Source organism: Lepidochelys kempii, chromosome 10, assembly GCF_965140265.1.
Source record: "Lepidochelys kempii isolate rLepKem1 chromosome 10, rLepKem1.hap2, whole genome shotgun sequence".
Classification (NCBI taxonomy): Eukaryota; Metazoa; Chordata; order Testudines; family Cheloniidae; genus Lepidochelys; species Lepidochelys kempii.
The window spans coordinates 54,704,038-54,722,550 of NC_133265.1; the positions used below are offsets into that span (position 1 = coordinate 54,704,038).

The 18,513-nt window shown below is 41.7% G+C and overlaps 1 protein-coding gene across 4 annotated transcripts in view; it reads left to right on the plus strand.

Annotated features, from left to right (window-relative positions):
• Window positions 1–18,513, plus strand: part of OTUD7A (OTU deubiquitinase 7A) — a 273,562-nt gene that overhangs the window by 131,091 nt on the left and 123,958 nt on the right. For all 4 annotated transcript variants that reach the window (XM_073303652.1, XM_073303653.1, XM_073303654.1 and 1 more), the window contains one exon: window positions 890–1,026. The gene's annotated coding sequence lies outside the window, so the exon portion shown is untranslated. The remainder of the gene's footprint in view (window positions 1–889; window positions 1,027–18,513) is intronic.

An 18,513-nucleotide genomic window follows, 5' to 3' on the forward strand; every position in this document is an offset into this window, starting at 1 on the left:
TGTTTTATCACACAAGGTGAAGCCCTGAAAAATACCCAAACCCAATTTAAGATTCTTGGCTCACGAAAGGCATCAAAATACAACTGAGTCCACTCTTCATGGCACCCACGGCTTCTTTCAGAGCAGAGAACCCACCAAACTCCCTTGAAAAATACAGGAGCCTGCCCAATCTTCAGAAAGCCAACATTTCACAAAGCAAACCTCTCCGGTTCTCACCCTACCTCCAACCACCCATTCCTGGCAAAACTGTCAAAGTACCAACAGCCAGCCTCCAACAATGGAATATGTACCAACACTCTGGATGCTTTGCTGTTGGGCAGAAGCTGTATCTCAGTGCTCATACTGCTCACCGTCCTACGGGCTACTGCTAGAGCAGATGCTCAGCACGACAATGGTTCCTACCATTCCTCTCCAACAGAACCCAGTGACTGGTCCTGGGTAACTTCTCCTCACCCTCAAAAACCCTCCCCTACGGCTGCTCTTCTCATCATTTCACTTCCCTGAAATTTTATGACATGTCCCTCTGCCCTCCCACTTGATCCTAGGTGAAAATTTGACCACAAAAAATTAATTCATGTTGTTTTTACCTTGCCTTAAGGCTTTCACTGATTTTTTTTTTGTATGCCTGCCGAAGTGAACATTGCACCCTTTTTGTGCATTCATAACTCCCATTTGTGTGCACAGATTGGGCAGAGGGATACCCAGCTAATCTGCTTTTTCCATGCAAATAGCTGTGTGCAGTAACATAGTCAATATCAATGTCAGTGCTATATGGTGGGCACCTAATATCAGAGGGTAGGGCTGACTTTTTAAAATGCTTTTATAATTGGTATCATTCAAACTGTGCATAGGAAGGAAGATGATTAATATACAGTCTCTTCTTTTTCAGATTTCTCAGGGGACATATTTTCACTTATTCACACCTTCTACTGTGGCAAAAATGGACTATTTTCCTCACCGAAAACCAGCAGTATAATGCCCATCTGATACATGCCTCAAGGAACTCTTATTTAAAATCCGTTGAAAGTAAGTCAATTAACAACTTGCTTAAAGATAGCTTTAGTTGGCTGTATGGCTATTTGTGGCTCAAGAATAAGCATAAACTAAGCATAAACTAATAGCAGCAGTCTGGCTTTAGGCTATTGGGGGAATAAAAATGAGCAATAAAGCAGACACTGAAGTTGTGCTGTTCCCTGACTATTTGGTGCCAGTTCTTGTCACAAATGTTTTATGTACCATGACTATCCATCATGTTAAAAGTTCACTGCAACGAACTGTAAATCAGCAGCTCAATTGTTGTGAGTGTACAATGTGAACTAGAAGATTATCTGCATTGTAAATGAAGATTTGGATTCCTGTTGCTATGACAGTTAATTTTAGAATTGACGATGTAGAAGTGGGGACTGTTGACCATTTGCTGTTTCCTGTATTGTGAATAGATCCACTCTACTTCTGCTTTTATTGTGGTGGTAACTGAAACATCCTGCAGTTCCATGTAACTTTAGATCTAAGTGGAAGGCTTGACATTTATATCTGCACACCTAAATTGGTCAGGACTGTGAAAAAAACCACATACCTGACTAATGTAGCGATGCCGACATACCCTCCAGTGCAGACACAGCTACATCAATAGAAAAGTGCTTCCATCAACATAGCTAACATCATTCAAGGAGGTGGTGTTCCTATGTTAACAGAAAAAACCCTCTGTCAGTGTAGGCTGTTTACACAACGGTGCTAGGTCGACATAACTGTGAGAGTTAGCCTCCGTAGTGTAGACTTAATCTCTTTTTAAAAAATGCAACTACGCTTTAAAAATCCAGTAATGGTAGATCTACAAAGGCCATGCTGAGGCCATAATTCAGAACTCAGATGCACATGTACAGTTAACTGGTTATCTGGCAACATGTGCACATGAGAGATGCCTAGCAATAGGCATATCCAAGGTCAGAGTTCTTTCCAGAATCCCTTCTTCATCCAAAAAGGAGAGAAGAATAGAAAAAGAATGTATTTTAATGTTCTCAGGCAGTTTGTTTCTTGTAGAATCCAGCAAATTTCTAAATGACGGAGCAGTGCCGGGAGAGGATCAGGAAGAAAAAAAATGTTACATTATTTTGATTCTGTTCTTTTCCATAGAAATCTCTTCCAACCACTCGTTAATCCACTTAAAAATATTTTTTAATTGGTTCCAGCATTTGGTTTAGTGTGTGGATGGCTTGTCTGGGGGGATTTCTTATGGTTTCTTGGCAATAAGATTTGCATTACTTATTCTGCTTCTACTTTCCACCAGGGTTTGAGTACAATTTCCTCTAATGCCAGTCAGGTCCTTTACCAAAGTCTACTGAAACCAGTTGAAAGACTCTTGTTGACTTTGCTTTGGATCAGGCCCTTAATGTGCTGTCTTTTCTCACAAGCAGGGTAAGGTATTTCAGATCGGACCTGAAAATATTGACTGAAGATCCTATAGGATTCCATGCCCTTCATTTTGTTTAGTTCCCCTCTGGCACTGTTTTTACCTATCCCTTTCATTTGTCTGTTTTCATTTGCTGTGTTTGTCTGATGTAGATGATGAGCATCCTTGGGTAGGGACCATTTTGTTATGAAATCTCTGTAAAGCTCAATGTGACGTTTTGGTGCTATATAAATATAGTATAAATAATATTCATACTGCGTTCATATTCTTAGTCTCTGTTTCAGGTTCATTTGAAGATGCTTCAAGCTCTGTAAATGTTTTAGAAAATCTTGAGAAAATTCAGGTGTTCTTCATTTATCTCAGTGCCTTAAGCTCTCCCCTCAAGGTTTCTAAAGGTATTCTTCAAAAAGTAAGTGGAAGGTTTAGGTGAGACAGTATCTCTCGTTCTCTAACTCTTAAATTCATCTTGATCTCCTCAGTCCTCCTATTCTGTGGGTTTTTTGCACCTGAGTCACTAACCTGAAATGTGAAATATTCTCAAGCAAGTTTCCTGACCAAAGAATATTCAGTGGAGGCCTTTTATCTCTCTTGGTAGCTTTTAACCTTAAATAACTCAAACAAGTTAGAAAATAATAGGTGATTTAAACCAACAGTGTGTCAGAAACCTGAGTTATTTTAATAAATAATCCCAATCGATCTCTTAAAACAGATGATGATACTTTCTCTAAGGCTGAAGTTAAAATAATTGGACTGAATTTTTTGTTCTGTTATTTGCTCTCTTTTTTTAGATAATGGCACTATCTTGGCTAGTTTCCTGTTGTCAGAGGTTTTTATGTATTTTGGCTGAGGCTTCAGCATCTCTCTCTCTCTTCTCCCCCCCACACCCCCACCCTTTGGTTCAGGATATCTGATGCTGTACCAGTTGAAAGCGCTTCTAAGTAATTAGTAACAGTCTTTGGTTGGAGGTATTTTTTTAACTTACTAAATTGTTATTTTTCCTCCTGTAGCTCTGAGGGAAATCTGTTATTTTTGTACAGAAAGATCAGGGATAGCTTTAGTGCGGCTTCATGGGTTAAATTGCTCCCATAGAAATGAGGCCCAGATTAACCAATGTGCACTTCCACAGGGCCCCCATCTCAGGTTCGGCCTGGCCGCCCCTCTGTCCTGACAGAGGCGCAGCTGACAAATTTTAGTGAGCAGCACTATGACCTGGTGCTTAGGTTACAGCACCATTCGGGTTTGGTTGGATCACCCCTGCATCATGACAGAGGGGCAGCTGGGCCAAATTTGAGTGAGTGCTGTTGCAACTTGGTGTCACAGTGCCCCTCAGGTTTGGCACCTGCCATTAATAGTAGGGGAGCAACTCACCTGCTCCAGCTGGGCACTGATCCCACAGTCACTGCCATTGCTGGCATCATCATGCCAGCCTGAGGAGATCCACAAAGCCGAGAGCCCTGAGGTAGGAGCGGGGTTTGGATTCAGGGATACCACTCCTACTGGAGCTCAGGGAGAAGAGGGACCAGGAGTGGCACCCTGGCTGACTGCAGGGCAGAGCCCCTTATCTGACTAACCCACAGACCTGGGCCCTCTGCACCCAACCCATCCCCGCACTTAGTATAGTGATATTCTAAAGCTGTGTTTAAGTGCGTTGCAGGCTTAGGATATAAAGCTTGATCAGTAAATACCCTCTGATCACTCCTCCCCATGTCTCATACAGATTATTCCTGTCCCTGGATGGGCTTCTCTGCTGAGAGAGCATAGCATGGGGCAGCAGACAGTCTAAATGAACCCATATTAACCTATAACAGAAGTTATGATAAATGTGCTTATGGCCTGAATTTGGCCACTTTTTTGTTCTCCCTTTCCAAAATAATAGTTGATTCTGACTAGCTTCTGGGGAGACAGAAGAAAACCCGAGTACAATGACACAGGGATACGATATGGATCATTGTAAATTTAAGAGGCTCTATTCTGTATAGAGCAAGACAAGTGACTTCATGAAAAGATTTTTTTGTCACTATGAAATGTAGAATAATATCAAACAGCAGCATCTGTCCAGGCAGCTTCCATGCATGGAGTGCCATTGAGTTCAGTGGAGTTTCATGTGCACTCTGGGTCTACCCATGCAAAGCAACTTTCAAGATCTAGCCTTAGGCCCTATTGTTCCATGACACATGTACTTAATGTATATTGAATTCTGTGGGAGTCATACTTAGGTATCCAAGAATAAAATTTGCCCTTAGTATTTATTTTCTTGGCAGATAAAACAAGAGGCTATTTCAAGATCAGACTCTGGTTAGATTAAGGATGGGAATCTGGTGAAATCACTGCCAATCTAATTCTAAAGGGATAATTGAGAAGCTAATTATTATGGAAAATAGTTCAAGGGTATAAGGTATTTTTAAATAGATAAACCTTGACAGTGCTTCTTTAAGGTATGTATTACAGGAGTCCTTATGTAAATATCACCGCTAAGCATAACATCGGGACCACTCTGATCTGTGCAGACCTGTTCTTTCTGGTATAGTGTTCGCTAAGTGTTCTGTCAGTGTGTGACAAAATCTGTTTCTTGGGCAGTCATGTGAGGGTCTTTGTCAAGAGAAATTAAATTTTCAGAGGACTTGGTTAGCCTATTGCTAGGCAGCACTGCCACTGGGGAAGTTCAAGGAGTTTTAGAAAGTCTTTGTAGAAGTCTGAAGACATAACATCTATAGGGAGCCTGAAATCATTGTAAAAGTAATAGGGATGGATGCCTTTAAAGGAAGGAAAGAGTAGGTGATCCCCTTCTAAAGGCTAATAGTCTTCCTATGAGGATAGAAAGAGAATTCTTTCATTCTGAGGAACACTTTCATTAGGGTCCTGATCTAACTTTGTTTTAACATTTATTTTATTTAGCATTTGCATATTCACCAAACCAAGCAATAGCATTTTTAGTGGCCTGGTGGAGCTCTCAGAGCCCTGCTGAATTTGGTTAGGGGGTACTTCTCGACAATGTGCATCATTGTTTGATCGGCACAACAGCTGCAGCTTGGTTTGTCTCAAAGACCCCAACGGTCCTGGTTGGCTGCACAGAGGCTTAAGAAGGGCCCACTGGCAACGTGGCAGGTCGAAGCTGGATGGGCGAGCACCTGTGACAAGGAACTGATTAGAGATTGATATTAAGCACCACTCTTCTCACCACAGGGACTTCGCTGTCATGTCCTAGCATGGCAGCCTTGACCACAGTGGGTGTCGTGATGAAAGACGTGTGGCTGGTAAGCTAAAAGGGTAGCTGAACAAGGTCAGGCTTGGGTTGGCACATACCATCTCAAGCAGCTTGCCAGCTGCAATCTCCCTCCTGATGTAAATGTGAGCAATGTGGCTCAGAACTGGAAGCCATGAAAGATGAGTCAGTTGGAGAGTTCCTGTGATGATGTGCATTGTTGAGTTGCATGTCAACAAATTTGGTGTGTACTGACCAACTCCATACTGGCGCATGGTACTCTGCTATTGCATATGAGATGGCAAGGGCTGAGGGTTGGAGCATCTGCTTCCTGTGAAGAACCTGCCAGTTTGCTGAGAAGATTGTTGTGTGTGTCTTGACCTTCACTGCTATCTTGCTCAGGTGACTTTTGTATGTCAGTGTTCAGTAGAGGGTCATGCCTGAGTAAATTGGGTATGCTTCAGCCTCTGGCCATTCTTTATGATGTTTAGTTCTCTCTTAGCATTAGTATGGTGGAGATGGAATGTGCTAGAGAATGTCTTGCTGGTGCTAGGCTGAAGGCACCATGTCTTACAGTGGTCTGCCAGCTTTGCAGCATCGTCACTCAGGGTCTTCTCCAGTACAGAGAAAGTTGGAGCCTGTAGTTCACAGCAGATGTCTACACAGATGAACTTCTGTTATTGGACTGGTGGCAGGTCATTGATGTATAGATTGAACAATGTTGTGCTTACTGTAATGAGAGATGGATTAGGTCCTTGTTTCCTAAAGTCATCAGTCCTGTTAATGTTTACAGGTCAATTCTGTTCATTAGGCAGTTTTGTTAATGGGAGTTATGCATGTTTATAAGTTGCAAAACAAAGTCAATGTGGGGAAAATGTCAATAAATGCATTAATTGACTACATAAAAATGCAAATACATTTGTTTTGCATGAGCAAATCTTGATCTGCACAGAAATTAAATTGTATGCAGAATTGTGCACTTGCAAATTTAAGAAGACCCACTGAAAAATCTGGCCCAAAAATGTTAGCTCACTTGTTTTTACAGTAGTTCGGAAATTTTGACACACAAATATGTTGAGCATATCAAAGTCCCATACTTTAAAAATCCTTGCATCATTCAGCTTTTCCAGTTCTGGTACATATTAGTATAATGTTCATTTATGGGCAGGTATCCAGTCTCCCAATACCTCTGTAAGGCAGCGAACTACTATCCCCTTTTTACCAATGGGAAGCTGAGGTACAGAGGGACTATTTTAATTTATTTATCCACATATTATTTATTTCTATTGTGATAGCACCTACAGGCCCCAGTCATAGCCCAGGGCTCCAGTGTGATAGGCACCATACAAGCACATAATAAAGACAATACTTACAGTCTAAGTATAGGACAGTAGATGGTTCAACAACCAGACAACAAGAACACAAAGTAGCAATGAGACAAAACTGGTGAGAAGGAAAAAGAATTGTCACAGCACACCAGAGGCCTAACCAAATGACTTGCCCTAGATCACACAACAAGCGTGGCAGAGCAAAGGATTGAATCTGGATCTTCCCAGGGCCAGACTGGTGTCATAAGCCCTGGACCACGCCTCTTTTCCAGTTGAAGAATTTTCAGAAAGGGAACTGGTTTGCTTACTCTGCGGACGAAAATGTAGATGTTCTAATTTAACAGTGATGTTCAAAATAAATAAATAAACCATCAAATCTAGCTAGACTAAAACAGCAATCAAGTTTTCTGTGATCTCTCCCAGCATCCATTATTGAATAACTGTTTAAAAAAAAAGTCTGGCATAATCTACATTACAATCTTATTTTTGTGAAAATGGAGAGCTGAGAGACATATTCCTAATTTAAGCAGTACTCATCTGTTTTTATTAGTTTAGCTTTTTTGATGTGTCTGTAGTATTTATGTACATTCTTTTCACATAGACACCTGAAAATCAAGGTTAGGAAGATGTGATGGGGTGTCCACCCCATACAAGGCCCAACTAAGTAAAAAGGGCCAGTTAACAGGCTGCACCTGGAGGAGGGTCAGGGCTGATAAAACCTGATGGCTGATGAAGCCCAGCTGCATGAGGAGCTGGGACAGGCATAAAGAGAGGAAGCTGGTGGTAAGAAGAGGGCTTCAGTCACTCCTTAGAGTGGAGGGGAGTTGTTGGCAAGAGTCAAGGAGGAGTCCTAGGAGGGAGTAAGTCCTGGGATCCTGCCTGGGAATACAGATTGACAAGAACCCAAGAAAACCAAAATAAGAAGCTCCAGTGGCAACCTGGGGGGAAAGGGGTGGGGAGAGGGTAGAGCAAGAGACGAAAGGTGGGAAGTAGCCCAGGGAAACAGCAAAGGGGTCTGGGATTGCATAGACTATGGTTGCTAGTCACATGGTGCCTTGACTGGAACCTAGAGTAATAGGTGGGCCCAGGTTCCCTACCAGCCACTGGAGAAGTGGCACCATCTGGGCAGTGGAGCAGAGGACTGCCTGAGACACTTCATCCAGCAAGACTTAGTTACAATGGAAGGAGAAAACAGCAGAGACCTAGGTGGAGGGCCAAGCCACAAAGAGGGAGCAATTGAGTCCAGAGAGAGAGAGACAGACCGACCATGGGTCAAGCAACCAGCGGAAGAGGCGTCAGACTAGTTGAGAGCTGATTCCCAGATGAGCCACAAGGAGGTGCCCCAGCAGTGAGCAGCAAACCCTGTGACAGACCGTTTGTCAAAGGGCTATCGTTTATGGTTCTAAAACATAAATAAGGATTCTTGGTTATAGAGCATAGTTGCTATAGTAATTTGATAATTAGTCAAATACCATTTTGTAGATTTAGCCAGTCATATCTTAAAAATCCTTAACAGCAAAGGTCTGTGATTAAACGTTATCTGCACGCACGACTTGTTTTCTGAGACTGGTTGCTGGCTGCTACTTGAATGTGGCATTGTGAATTCCACGGGAGTGCGAAAAGTACAGTATCCTTTTGTGGCAATAGTGAAACTGTATGGGGGAAAGGACAGAGTGAAAGGTAATGATCAGAGAGGCACCATACACAGATAAGTTTTCCCTTCCCTTACGGTTCCAACCTGGACTGAGTAGGCTTTTACTCTGAAAATTCAGCAGCCATAATGTGACAGTTGAGAGATGGTTTCCAGGCATATCTCTCAGCTTGTCAAAGTTCAAACCTGTGGGTTGAAAGAGATAGGCAAAACAACAGTGCAGTAGCTTTAAATGTGCCTATATATTGAACAGCATTTTTTTTATAATCCCAGTTTCATGACTGCAAGTCGTTTTTATGTAAACTGTAGTGGAGATTTCAGGCCAGGGATTATTCAAGTAGCTCTTTCTTTTTTTTAAATCTCACCACAAAAGTCTCTGGAGCAGAATTGCATTTCCCCTGATAGTTTTCATTTCTTGAAAGCTGGGAATACTAGAAGACATTTATTTAATTGTGCTTGCCTATCTATTAGGATTGCCTTATACAGATGTACATTATAGGGAAGGAGTCGCATGGATTTGTTTGGGGAGAAGAAACGTTAGAGGGGAGAACAGTAAAATATTAGGTAAAATGTGTTTATATTTAGCTTCAGGGGGTTTAGAGGTATCACAACTGGTGATTACAGAATGTCAACAACAGTTTAGTCGGCAGTAAATCTGGGTCTTATTGGCCAATGGATGATCCCAAATGGTATTTCCTACCCAATGGGAGCAGTTAGTAGCAACTGAAAAGGGGAGGATGAGAAGCAGTATATGCCTCACTGAAGCCCTGTAGAGCTTTGACAACATGTTGTAATGTGTCTGGGCAGGTAAGAGGATACAATAAGACCTCTCATCAGCAGTGTCAAATTCTACCAACAAGTTCAGCAGAAGAATGGAAAGATTCCTGCTGTTAGAATCAGGCTGAGGCTGGATGATGATCTTAGTTCTGTAATCTAGGTGGAAGCTGCTGTACTACTCCTCAGGTTTCTAAAGTGACGGATTGGAGGTGAGAATGCTCAGCCCGTTTCTCCCCATGAACATCATCACCATCTGCGCTCTTCCCCCACCCCCTTCTTTCTCCCTTACCCCGTCTGCTTACAAGTGACTGAAGAGAATCCCAGTCCCACCCACTTTCCACCTGCACCTCTTCCACCCCCAGTTCTCTCACTGCTTTGCTCTGAACCCCTTGTCCTCAGCTGTTTCCCAGCTTCAGACAACAAAGGGAGCTGGGCAAGACTCGAATATGTTTTGAGGAATAAAAACAGGCTTGCTGGCATGGCAAGGACACAGGGCCTATTAGGATCTTAAATCCCAACTCAGCTCCATCCAGAAACCCTCCATCCTCCTTATTACAAAATATGTCCCAGAGATTCCTTTTTTGCTTAGGAACATGGTCAGTGCCAATGCTGTGTAACATTTCTGGATGGGACAGTTTCCTAGAGGTTAAAAATTAAAGCCAGATGGTCATGTGTCAAAATGTCCTTATGCAGTCTAAAGCTCTTAAAGAGCTACCCTATAAATTTGATTATTTGTATTCTAATTCTTATAATGTGCCAGTCACTCAGTCTGTCGGTGCAGGTACAGCACGGGAAAGCATGTCACCAAAGACTTACTAATGCACACCCACACTCAGACTTCCTACCTGATCACCAACATTCAGACCAGAGTCTGAGAATAGAGATTGGCTTAGACTGTGCCTTGAAGGGCAAGAGACTAGAGCTTTCTCAGACCAGTTGGGTCAAGCAAACTCTGTAGTTAGATGAGAATGCCCTGTCTCCAGCTGCCCAAATGGTCATGTCTAGGGGGGGCTATAACTACCCTAAATGACCTCATCTACCACCACAGCATTTGGGGAAAAGAGTGGTCACTCAAGTATCCAAAAAGATGGGAAAAAGTCTCGAGACCCAGATAATGTGCAGTCATAGGGAAAACACAAGAGAAAAACTATAAAGATAAAGTCAGGACTTGCACCTTGAAGCAAGTAGAACAAGGCAGCATAGTCTTTGGTTTTACAGGATCTCTGTGGCTAACACTGTAAAACTGCCAAGCAGCTGCATTATGCAACAGCTAGAGCTTCCCACTGGAGGGGAAGTGTAGATTGAACTGCAATAATACAATCACAAAGACATAGATAACTGTGGTAAGTTCTACAGTGGAGAGGGATGTAATCTCTTTACCAGATCCAAATGAAAAACCAGTATCACCTGAAAATCTAGAAGCAATTAGGCATGCAGAAATTCTCTGACATTTCAAACGTCTTGCATAAAAGTTTACAGTATATGATTCTGCTCTTTAATGGCAACAGGTACCACCCTACCACGTGCCCTAGCGCCCCAATTCAGCAAAACATTTAGTCATTTGTTTTCAGCAGTACTTCAACATATGCTTAAAGTTAAGTACACTTAAGTGCTTTGCTGAATCAGGGTCTAGATCTCATTTCTCTGTATAGAAATGTTTCAGATCTGTATGAGTCAATATGTATCTTTTAGTTTTTAGAAATTATAACAGCATGGGCTTGTCTATATGGTAAGTTTGTGTGTGGAAGGCTAAAGTGCTGTAGATTTACATCCCAGCTTGCCATACGCTAACTGATCATGTAGATGAGCACCTGTAATTTAAAAAAACTGATGAGGCTTTTATGTTAATTCCCACATATACTGCTCATGCACATGCAGAATTGTGCATTCTTTCTTCATGAACTATATTTTAAACTATTGTTTCTACTTGATTTTGGAATATAAAGTGTTAACTTTTTGATTCCTTTCAAAAGGTGTCAGTTGCTCATTTCCCTACTCCCAAAATAATAGCAATATAGTTAATGGATATAGCAAGGAATCCATTCTAGCAAATAGTGTCAACTTGCCAGTAAATCCCATATACTCCTTGCAGTGATAGAGATGTAGAGAATATCATTACCCTTATGTCAGCTGTTCACCTTTTTGCTTACACACGTTTGCCATTCTGGACAGATGCCAATGAATTGAAAGCAATGACGTTTTTGAAGCTGTATAATGAGCTAATATTTTCCTGTATTTTATCGGACACAATTTAACCACCAAAATCTTACTTAAGAAAGGTTTATGAATTCTTAAAACTAATGCTTAGAGGCACTGTAGAATAAAGCTAATAGAAAAGTATTTTAATGATGCAGTTGTGCAGGGTGTTTTCTAAACTGTTTTCTATTAAAAACTGTGTCAAACTGGTATGATGTGATTTGTATCATATATACTGTGATACAGGAGGGCCAGGGAGCAGTGGTAGACGGGAAATATATAAGCCCTAGGCTAATTAAGGCATGGTTCCCTGTAGGCTAGGGAGGGTTACTATAGGTTAGCCCCCTGCCAAGAAAAGCACAGGACCCACCAAACTAACATCGGCCATCTTGCCACAGTACATACACACGTGTGTGTATATATATTCAGTGATGAGCTGCCAAAATCTTAACACGAGGGGGTCGTTGCCCATCCCCGGCACTCCTGCCCCATCCACCCCCGTCCCCTGACTACCCCCAGAACCAGGCAGGAGGGTCTTGTGGGCCACCGTAGTGGGTGCCCACCCCACCCCTAAGAGCCAGAGGCACCTGCCGGGGGGCGGGGTGGGGAGTCCCAGAGGTGCTTATCTGGGGCAGCTCCCAGGAAGCATCTGGCAGGTCCCTCTGGCTCCTAGGGGCAGGGGAGCATAGCTAGGGGGGGAGCAGGGGGAGCGGCTGCTCCCCCACTGATCACATCAAAAGTGGCACCTTAGGCGCCAACTCCATGGGTGCTCTGGGGCTGGAGCACCCACGAGGAAAATTTGGTGGGTGCAGAGCACCCACCGGCAGCTCCCCACCCTGTGCCTGGCCCCAGATCACCTCACCTCCACTCCGCCTCTGCCCCTGAACACACTGCCCCGCTCTGCTTCTCTGCCCCGCCCCCCCTCTTCCCGCGAATCAGCTGTTCGGCGGGAAGCCTGGGAGGGCTGAGAAGCAGGTGGCGGCTTCACACTCAGGCTGAGGGTGGTGGAGGTGAGCTGGTTGGGGAGCGGTTCCCCTGCCCGCCAAACCCCGCCCCCCCCCGGGTGACCTTTCTTAACTACATGCTGCTACAACCTATTGAACTAAAAGCTGAGTGACAGCATTAACTCCAGTTCCCTTACTGTTGATGGTTTGTCAACTCAAATTCAAAGCAAATCTAATCTGATGGATCTGATTGTTTAATTTTGCTTTCTCCCTTAATAATTGTTCAGATATTTTGCAAATGTGCATTTGGCAAAATGTTTGTAATCAAAAGTGGAACATCTTGAGAAATGCTGTAAAAAGAGAATGAAAAGTCTTTATAGAACTGTCTGAATGCTAGGGGATGCACTTCACATGGAGAAAACAGAGGAAGAAATTATGCAAGCCTTAGTTAAAAGAAACCAGTTGTTGTTTGCTGCATCAAATGTGGTTTTATTTTGTAGATTTGTTTTATGTACTGAATTCAGTTGTCTAGAGGGGGGACACTCTTCTTTAATACTTTAAAATGTGGTATGTCTTAGTAAAAAATATTTTTTGTGTCTGGAGCTATGCAAAGCTGGGGGTCTTTGTACCATACATGTCTACAAATAAAAAAAAAATACAAATTCAACCACAGAGAGATGGTTTCCCTCTGAAAAGGATAACAGTTCCCCTTATCCTTCACGTTACCTCACAAGTCAAGAGGAGTCAGCAATGTTAATCAGACACTTAGAGTATTCACATTAAAAAATAAATAACCTTTGTGTGCCATCTCTGACCATTGGATATATTTGCTAATTGCAGTTGCAGAAGGATCACATGCCATTGTAGGCAATTTCATCATACCGTCCCCTCCATAAATTTATCAAGCTAAGTCTTAAAACTAGTTAGGTTTTTCGCCCCCATTACTCCCCTTGGAAAGCTGTTCCAGAACTCAATCCTCAGATGGCTAGAAACCTTCATCTAATTTAAAGCTTAAACATATTGATGGCCAGTTGATAGCCATTTGTTCTTGTGCCAGCATTGGCCCTTAATTTAAATAACTTCTCCTGCTTCTGAGTGTTCATCTTGCAATCATATTGCCCTTTAGTCTCCATTTTGTTAGGCTAAACAAGCTAAGCTCCTTAAGTCTCCTCTCATAAGGTAGGTTCTCCATTCCTCTGATCATCCTAGTAGCCCTTCTCTTCACATGTTTTAGTTTGAATTCATTTTTCTTAAACATGGGAGAATTACACACAGTATTCAAGATGAGGTCTTCACAAGTGCCTTGGATAATGGTAATAACACTTCCCTATCTTTACCGGAAATACCTCACCTGAGGCATCCCAGGATTGCACTAGCCTTCTTCACGGCCACATCACATTGATGGCTCATAGTTATCCTGTGGTCGATCAAAACACTCAGGTCTTTTTCCTCCTCTGTAGCTTCCAACTGATAAGTCCCCAGTTCGTTGCAAAAATTCTTGTTGTTAGTACCTAGTGCAAAGTGCAAGTATCAAATTCCATCCCGTTTCTATTACTTGAGATTTGAGAACTTCAGAAACTCCGCCAGAGGTTATGGGCCTATTACAGGAGTGGCTGGATGAGGGTCCGTGGTCTGCAATTTACAGGAGGTCAGATGAGATGATCATGATGGTCCCTTCTGGCGTTAAAGTCTATGAGAGCAGATGAACTGATCCAAAACTCACCAAAGATGATGGAAGCCTTTCCACTGACTGGGCTTTCAATCTGGTTCATAGTGTATTTTTATTAGTGGACTTTGTTTTTAATTTTAAATCTTCAGAAGTGAAAACATTTTGCTTGTGATTCAACCCCTTTGTCCGTTGGATGCAAATAGCATGGCATTTCTGAAAGTCACTTTCTGTAGTCCTTCAAAGTGGATTTCAACTTCCTCTTCTGAGAGGATTCTGATATTATGTAATGAGATTCTCAGGTGCTAAGTATTAAATTTATTTGTGCTTTCATTGTCCATAAGAAGGTTGTTCTTTGAGGAAGACTGTGCTTTCATAGACCGAAGATATCCGCTCCAAGTGGGTATGCAACATTATGTGAGTGAGCAAGTGTTTAATAGTTACAATTGCCATTAGTAGCAAACATGGTGATGGTTCAGTAGTGTAGGAGGTGATGTTTTCATCTGGTTAGAACAAAAAGTCTGGCAGCCAGCTGAATTCTGAATTTCTAATTTGTAGTGAGTCACTGCCTCCTTCCTTATAGTTCGTTTTCTTCCCTTGCTTAAGTCTTTCTTTCCTGTCCAATCTGGGTATGTTTTTATGACTAAAAGTGGCTTTCTGGCAAAAAGGACCTTTATCAGAAAGTCTGATTGAAAGACTAATTCTTGCCTAAATTGAAGAAAGCTAAGAGAACAGCACTTACCAGCTTGTGTTATACGCTGTCCCCGTAATACAGAGGCAAGATTCTCATAGTTCCCTCATAAAGCAGGTGGGGGCTATTTTCTCCAAGGAGTAGGTGTTCTTGGGTTTTCTGATTAATTACTACTTTAGAGAGCATTGGCAATGGGATAATACCACACTTTGACTTATTCTATTTCAGTAAAAGTTGCAGCTGTGGCCATAGTCCAGTTACCAGTGCGTTGCATTCTCTTCCCACATCATCCAGAGTGGCATTAACAATAGAATGCCCAAGTATTCTCTATTTGTATGTATGGGTCTTGGAACATGAAGCATCTACAACACAAGGCAACCTATCTTTTGGGAAAAAGCCTGCTTAGGCTGTTGGCACGACCTCTGGTGCAACTTATGAGATGGGTTACTTACATGTGAGCTACAAAGCTATTGGTGCACACAGAGTACGGGGTTCTGATGACTGTGTCACCATGAGAGCAATGCAAAGGTGATTCATGATGTCATAAATGTGCTGAGAGATAGCTCTGGCTTTCCTATATTACAAGAATTTCAAGCTTATTAAGAAAACTTTGTTCTAGTTCATTTACATTGTGGGTTGGATGGCTCAGGATTTTTGGATTTAAGGACCGTTCACCTTCAAGTCAATGTTTTGGGTCTTTCCCAAGTTGAGGCTGACCATATATTTCAATATGGGTAAATATATCTGATTTCAGGCCAATCCTTGTCACAAAAATCCATTCACAGAAATGACTCTGTCAGCCTCTGAATTGAGGCCAAGGATTAAATCAGAATAGAGAATGATTTAGCCAGTTGCCTGTGGACTCGCCATCATCTGGACCAACACATAGTGACAGGTCAGAGAGGTTTCAGAGTAGCAGCCGTGTTAGTCTGTATTCGCAAAAAGAAAAGGAGTACTTGTGGCACCTTAGAGACTAACCAATTGAGGGCAGAAAGGAAAAGCCTGAGCTGCTGCCTGTGTTGCACCTGTCCTGTGCAAAGAGAACTTCAGTTTCTAGTGTTGCCAATCTTGCACATCCCTCAAATATTAAATTAAAACTAGTGAGAGGCCTTAACAAGCCTCCTCAGAGCTAAACTCCAGATTTAGGTTTGAACGTGTCCCATCTCTCTGATGGGCCACACCAAAAATCTCTTTATGTAAATATCAATGCAGTGCTGTGGGTCCCAGCCCTCACACACATGGTAGATGGACTGTCTATTTATGGCTTGTATCATGTTTTGGGTAGTACTAAATCAGCTAAATAAAATATATATCCTTGATTTGTGTCTTTCTGTCTCGTTATGGAAAATACCCAGGAAGCAAAACTATGAAACTGAGCAGTCAAACATGTATGTTTTAAATCATAAAAATGAAGTTAGGAAAAAAGAGGGGGTCCTCAGGGGAGCTGGTCTGAAATGTTGGAGGTGTTTTTCCCCACAGAAATTTTGGAGTTTTTTTAACTGAAAACTCAAACTGAAAATTTTAAGATGAAGGTTTTTGGTTTTCATTTATTTCCTTTTTTCGATTTTCTGTAGAAAGCAGATGCTTTTGGGGGGAGGGAACCGTTTTGTTGAAAACTCAGTTTTCCATCAAAAATAATTTTGACAGAAAATTTTTGACCGGCCATAGTCATGAATTGGGAGGGATCAATGGACCACAGCTATGAGGAGGAGAGGGACCGATTGATAAATGTGTGGGACTAGGAAGGGAAAGACAGGATGCAGACTGATTTTACTGTCCTTAAATGCCTTTGGGATAAGCATCCAAACTTTCAACTCATTAACCAAACCAGATCTCTGACCATATTAGGGTTCACTCATCCCTCACAGTTGCAGAGTCATAGATAGTGGGAAGGGAAAAGATTTACTAGGTCATCCAATCCAACTCCCTGTCTAGGCCCCAAAAAAAGTCAGTGGGAGTTTTGCAATTAACTTTGGTGGTGCTGGAGCTTTACCCCTAGTATTTTACCCATGCACATTTTGTAACATTATTGACCTACCATAAATTCCTAATAATATGTTGCTTTCAGCCACATTAGAGTGTGAGTGTGTGTGTGTGTGTGTGTGTGTGGCTGTGGGGGGAATAGGTGATATTTATTATTGTAAGAAAGATTGCTTACTACTGGAACTGTGTGCTAGTCACTGGATCTTATGTTTTCAGACCTGTTCAGATCTCTCATTGGCACGATGGCATACCTCTTTAGACTAGAGTTATCTAGGCCTTCTGGCTTAGCTGGCAACTTGCTTTGCCCATTGACCCAACAGAACCTTTGGGAATGTGGAACCCATATTTCGCCACAAAATATTTCTCAGCCTGAAGTGCTTTTCAGAAGCTATTTGAAATAATGGGAGGGGGGAACCTAGCATTAAAAATAGTGAAATATTGCTAGTATACAGATGATCCATGATTTGACTTGTTCAGACTGACATACAACTAAAATTTCCAAATGTTTGAATTATCTGGCCCCCGCACCGATTAATGATGGTATTTGACTACCCTGAATGTACATATTTCTAAAAACCACAAAAAAGTTTTACTGCCAGATGAGTCACTTATGATTAATATCTGAAATTTACTAATGCTTTGCATCATTCATCTTCAACAAGCTCTTTAAACTTGACTCTGAACGTTTGCATCCTTCTGGTGCAGGTTTATTTCATCCATTCTCCCAGTCATAAAGAAAATTAATTGTCATGGATTTTTGGTTACAATGTCCTCTTATTTGCCCCCCTCCTCTTCTTATGTGCAGCTGTTTTAGAAATCAATGTGTGTTTACTAGGAAAGTGTTTACTAGGAAAGTGTTACTCCCTTCATACCTCATCTTTAAAACAGTTACAAAAATTCAACTGCTGTATAGTATATATATACCAAATTGAAACCCTATGGCCAAATTTAGCCATAATCTATCAAGGTAATGGGATTTTGTGAAGTGCTTGCATTCTGCTTTTAAGAGGCCCTGTAAATCTTTCCATGTTTCCCTTGATTACTAGCTCTACATGAACTTTTATAGCCTTCCCTTGTCCAGTTGTGCTAAAAGTTGTGACCCAGATGGTTCTCTTAACTTTCTGAAATGCAGCCTGATATGAAAATAATGAGTGCAATGTAAGTAAATTATATTAAATAAAAACTTATGTGGCCTAGATTGTCAGCTCACATTTGACTTCATCTCAAACACTTACAGTCTGAATGGACCCATTTTTCAAGATCTTTTGTGTACCACATCTTTAGGAGGGACAAACCATTCCCTATGTAGCAATTGCTTTTGTAGCTGGTGAAATGATCCTTTTGTAGCATGTGTATAAATTTAGTTTTATAAAGTGCTTTAGAGTCCTTTGAAGAGAGACACGCTAAGAAATCCAAGATATTTACTTACTTATTATTAAACTTAAATGATAATCCTATGCTATTGTAAGGGCTTTTTTCTGGAAACCTAATTATCACGGAGGGCTTTCTTTCAAGAAATTCCTAACCTTTTGACAATGTCCAGCTGAGCAACAGCTGTTAAAATAAACTTCAGAAGAGTCTGTGTTTAATTGTTTGTATATATGGATACATGCATGTGTGTGCTATAATGCAGGGTGTGAGGGAGAGTATGGCGAAAGTGTGGCC